Below are 5,303 nucleotides of genomic sequence, written 5' to 3'. Positions count from 1 at the left end.
TCTGTAGCCTCCGATTGGCAGGAGGTCAGACTAGATGATCACGCTGGTCCCTTCTGGCCTTAAAGTCTATGTGAGTCTACATGCTCAGTGACTCAAAAGTTGCAGGCCAGACTGAGCTCTGACATCTCAAGCACACAGCTCCCAGGCCTATAGGTAGACACCTTTTCCTGGGATAGACACGTCTCTAGTGGTTTGAGTTCACTGCAGCAGGAGCTCCCAACCTGGACCATGCTTTATAGAGAACTGGCTGGCACCCATTTGAAAGCAAACCCACACATCTCCCATAAGAATGGCCAGACTAGGTCAGATCAATGGTCCATCTAGCCCCGTGCCCTGTTGTCTGACAGTGTCAACTGCTTCAGAGGGAATAAACAGAACAGGGCAATTAGTGAGTGATCCACCTTGTCATCTAGTCCCAGCTTCTGCCAGTCAGAGGTTTAGGGATACCCAGAGCACAGGGTTGTGTGTCCCAGAAGAAACCCTTCAGGGACATGCAGAAGCATAACTTGACGCAGTGCGAGATTGATGTTGACAACTGAAATAGTCACAACAGCTAGATGGTGCTGGCAAGCAGCAGGCCATGACGGGGGAGAGACGCAACCAGGTGACCCTTTGCCCGGGAAGCGAGACAAAGACAAGGAGGAGCAGCAGCAGTTGTCGTAGGTCAAATCGCTGATAGCTGGGCAGTCTCAATAGGGAACTGGAAGAGAAGGAGGCCAAGGCGTCTGGCCTGGGACTCCCCAAGATGGACGTGGCTGAAAGTCACTGATTTCTGTGCTACCAAGCTCTGTCCTATGCTGTGTTCCTGTCAACTAATAAACCTTCTGTTCTACATGCTGGCTGAGAGTCACTGCTGACTGCGGAGTTGGGGTGCAGGACCCTCTGGCTTCCCCAGGAGCCCCGCCCAGGCAGAATCACTGCGGGAAGCACACGATGTGGAAGGGGATGCTGAATGCTCCGAAGTCAGACCCCGGAAGGTCGAAGCTGTGTACGCTTCTTGGCCTGGCGCCAGTGTGCTGAGAGAGAGGAGACATGCTCCCCCAGAGTCCTGGCTGGCTTCATACAGAATAGTTCCAGAGAATCTCCCCGGTGACTCCGTGACGCCCTCACGCAGAGCCGGAAACTCAAGGGGCAGGAGAACTTCCCCGCAGTTCTGTCCTGGCTCAACAGATCTGGAATGGCAGCACAGGAGCAGAGGCCCAGCAATGCTTGGCTAACAGAGTTCAAGAGGGCTGGAGTTTCCCTGGGTCCCCTCCCACGCAGGGCTTACACCCCACCCTCCAGCTCCTCTGCAGGGGCAGAGTTCTCACTTCTCCATGGAGGTGTCGGTCCTGGGCAGCATTCAGTCCCACCAGCCTCCGCCATTCCCCTCTGGCCTCCACAGAAAACCCCACCTTCTTCTTTAAGCCCTTGTCGTTTGCTTTGTTCCCCTGCAGGCTCACCTGCTCCAACTTCTCTCTGCAGCCACTAGGGCTAGAAACTTACAGTAAAAAAAAAAAAAAAAAAAAAAGAGGCTGGAAAATGTCAACATCCCCCCGCCCCCAGCCATCAAACAGAAAAAATACAAATTCTGAGCAGCTCTCCCAGTAATATAAGCAGGTGAACAGGCTGATGAGACCTGAATGGCACTGGGTTCGACACACAGAACAGTGAAAATCCAATGCTTGACACGGCTGGAATCTCCCCTATTCAGACATCTCTCCAAGAGACGCCCTTCAAAGCCGCTCGTCCTGCTCAATACGCATGTGCAGCTCCTAGATTCCAAGCTGTGAGCAGCTAGGCCGACCTCCTGTGTAACTCAGCTCAGAGAACGGCCCCCAAATCATTCCTAGAGCAGAGCTTGTAGGAAAACATTCCATTTTGATTTTAAAAGGGCCAGTGATGAAGAATCCACCATGCCCCTTGTTAAGTTGTTCCAGTGGTTAATTGCCCTCAATGTTAAAAAGTTACGCCTCATTTCTAGCCTGAATTGGTCTAGCTTCAACTTCCAGCGATTGGGTCATGTTCTACCTATTTCTGCTAGACTGAAGAACCCGCTATTAAATAGTTGTTCCCCCCATTGCCCTTCATGACTGAAGATGATGGGGTGAGTACAATGGTGGCTACAAAGGCCACCACGAGGGTGGGAGTCCTTGCTGCATTGGGATTACAGGCTGTGCCCGCTGAATCTGCCACTGCTTACGCCTCAGCCTCTGTACCCCAAGATCCGTTCGGGGGTTTACCTTGAACTGAGTACCCCCGTCACGGCCTGCTGCTTGCCAGCACCATCCAGCTGTTGTGACTATTTCAGTTGTCAACATCAATCTCGCACTGCGTCAAGTTATGCTTCTGCATGTCCCTGAAGGGTTTCTTCTGGCCCGCTTGTGTGCGGTTATCTCCTCGGTTCGCCATACAGCAACTGCTCTGGCATCCCGGTGTCATCCATCCTCAACGCGTGACCAGCCCAGCACAACTGACACAATGAGCATGGCTTCAACCCTGCGGAGTGGCTGCATTCCAGAACCTCGTTATTGGGAACTTTATCCTGGCAGTTGATGCAAAGTATGGCACACAGATGTCATAAAGGTACTTACACACTGATCAAGGCACCCCTTAACCGCTCGGTTAAGATAAACAGATTAAGCCCTTTGCGTCCCGTTTGAAGCTGCAGCAAAGCCAACAGGTCATCTCCAGAGAAGTAATTTATGGTGCCTGTTTCTGCTGGTCAAAGATACAGCACAGATTTCCTTTCTGAGGCAGACTGCAACTTCCTTCTTTTAACGCCCACAACAGCCAGAGCTCCTGCTATGAACTAGTTGACCTCTTCAAGGTCCTTTCCACTGTACATTTCTATGATTCTGTGATGATGATTAAATTCTAATAAAGCAGGGATTGCAGAGGCTGATATCAGGGCCCCAGTGTCTAGGCACTCCCTGTCCTCAGGAGTTCAGAGTCAAAGTAGAGATAGTGGTGAATTTTTCAAGGATTTTTAAAAAAAATTATTTTTGGCCAAACACTGCCAATTCATTGACACCGAAACTGTTTGCAGAACACAGGCGGTGTTGACACATTTCCCAACTCAAAAAACTGTTGAGAAAAAAGTTTCAAAGTTGTCTAAACATCGCCCGGTCGTTTTCAAAATGGAAAGTTTCAGGTTCACCTTTGGAAACATCCTTAACGTTTCAAAATTTAACATCATTTGTGCTAAAAAAAAAAAAAAAGTTAAAGAAAAAGAATCAACATTGAAAACATTTCAAAAGGAAGAAAAAAATATTTCAGTTGACCCAGACGGATTTTTTCCCCCCCAGATTTTTCCTTTGTGAAAAGTTGACAGACATTTTGGCGCCAGTTGGGATGGGAAAACAAATCGAAATGTTGAAAATTCTCCCAGGCTGTGAAGACCATTTCCTGGGCGGCCCTACAGCCTACAAAACCAAGACAAAGGCAGGCACGGGCAGAACACATGGTGACGCTCCAGTTCTAACTCTATACTCTAGTTAAAAAAGGAATGATTTGAGGACAAGTCTCTGGCCTGTTACACAGATCAGCTAATCACAATGGTCCCTGCTCACCTTGGAATCTCTGAGTCACCTCAGCGTCACTGATGAGGAACGGAGACCCAGCCCCCTGAAGGATTCCTGAAATCAATGGAATTTAGGCACCTAAGTACCTTTAGGGATCTGGGCCTAAATAACTTGGGCACAGAAAGGGTGTGGCTCAACTGAAGCCAGCAGTGCTGAGTCTCAGTCCAATGTCTTCACCATGACGCCTCCCTGGTCTTCTTCCATGCACGGCTTTAGCTCCGTGGACAAAATGCAGACCCGTCATTCTCCACAGCTGATGAGATCAGTCTAAGGAGAGGACAGACCACCCTGCTTGTCATTTGGGCCAGGGCCTATCAATATGCTGTGCCCGTAAAGACCAGAGTAGGAACGCACCCCTGTTCCTCAAATGACAGCACTGAACTGCACCAAACCGAGCACATCTGCTGTGACGCGTGCTAACGCCAGTTCCAACTGAGACAACTATGTTTAAGAAGTTGTTAGAGGTTCCGTCAGGCTCTGTGAACCGGCCCATATCACATGCCAGGGGAGGTCCGGGTGTGCGGGCTGTGAACACACCGTGGCTGTCATGCCTGGGGCAATGCTCAGGGGAGAGGTGTTACAGACATGCCGGTAAGGGCACCAGAGCCACACCTGCACTCAGGCGTCAACCCGCAACCCCACCCAAAAGCTGCTCCAGGCGTGAATTACATGGCTCAGCTTTCCCCAGTATAGGCCACACCCCTGTCCCTGGGGGCAAGGGGACAGATAGCTCAGTGGTTGGAGCATTGGCCTGCTAATGCTGACTGTGGTCAGGGTTGTGAGTTCAACCCTTGAGGGGGCCATTTAGGGAACTGGGGTAAAAATCTGTCTGGGGATTGGTCCTGCTTTGGACTAGATGACCTCCTGAGGTCCCTTCCAACCTTGATACACCTCTACCCTGATATAACACAACCCCATAGAACACAAATTCAGATGTAAAGCAGTGCTCGGGGGGGGGCTGCATGCTCTGGCGGATCAAAGCAAGTTCAATATAACACAGTTTCACCTATAAGGCAGTAAGATTGTTTGGCTCCCGAGGACAGCGTTATAGGAGGGTAGAGGTGGATTCTATGATTCTATGAACAGGGTGGATATTCCTGACCACAGTCAGCTCATCTAGCGTTAGAGAGAAACTGTATTTCCAGGGCTGGGGTCAACGGGCCAGATCCCAACCGCTGTCAATGGGCCACAGCTCCACTGGGATCAGTGACGCTGATTTACTGCAGCTGAGTCTCTTTTGCTGCGGTGGATTCAGACCCTTTCCCCAGGAAGAAGGGGGAAGAGGAGTGGGGGCTAGGGGAGAAGGCAGAAGAGGAGAGGAAAACTTCTGGGCCCTGAGGCAAGGGAACAGGGCCTGGGGCAGGCAAGGGGTCAATGCCAGACAGCCTCAGCCACTCAGCACTACAGAGCCAGAGCCCCCCAGCTCAGCAGCCACCCCATGGGGCTTGGGATTCGGCAGCCCAGCTCCCATCCAGGGCCGGAGCCCACAAGAATGGCCTGCACCCCCCACCCCAACAGCCCCCAGCAGAGATGAATTCCGTGAGGCTTGGGGGCACAAGCAATTCAGGGAGCACAAGGTGCTAGGTCTAGGCTTCCCTCCTGCCAGCCCTCCAGAAGGCACTCTGCAGGGTGCTATCCTCTGCCCCCTGCTGGCCGAGTGGGGCCTAGTGAGCGAGGTCCAGGAAGGCAAAGGGAGACAACGTAACAGGGACGCGCCCAAGACCGCAGCCGCCCCCACCA

Source organism: Chrysemys picta, chromosome 4 (assembly GCF_011386835.1).
Source record: "Chrysemys picta bellii isolate R12L10 chromosome 4, ASM1138683v2, whole genome shotgun sequence".
Lineage (NCBI taxonomy): Eukaryota > Metazoa > Chordata > Testudines > Emydidae > Chrysemys > Chrysemys picta.
This window is presented reverse-complemented; position numbering follows the sequence as displayed.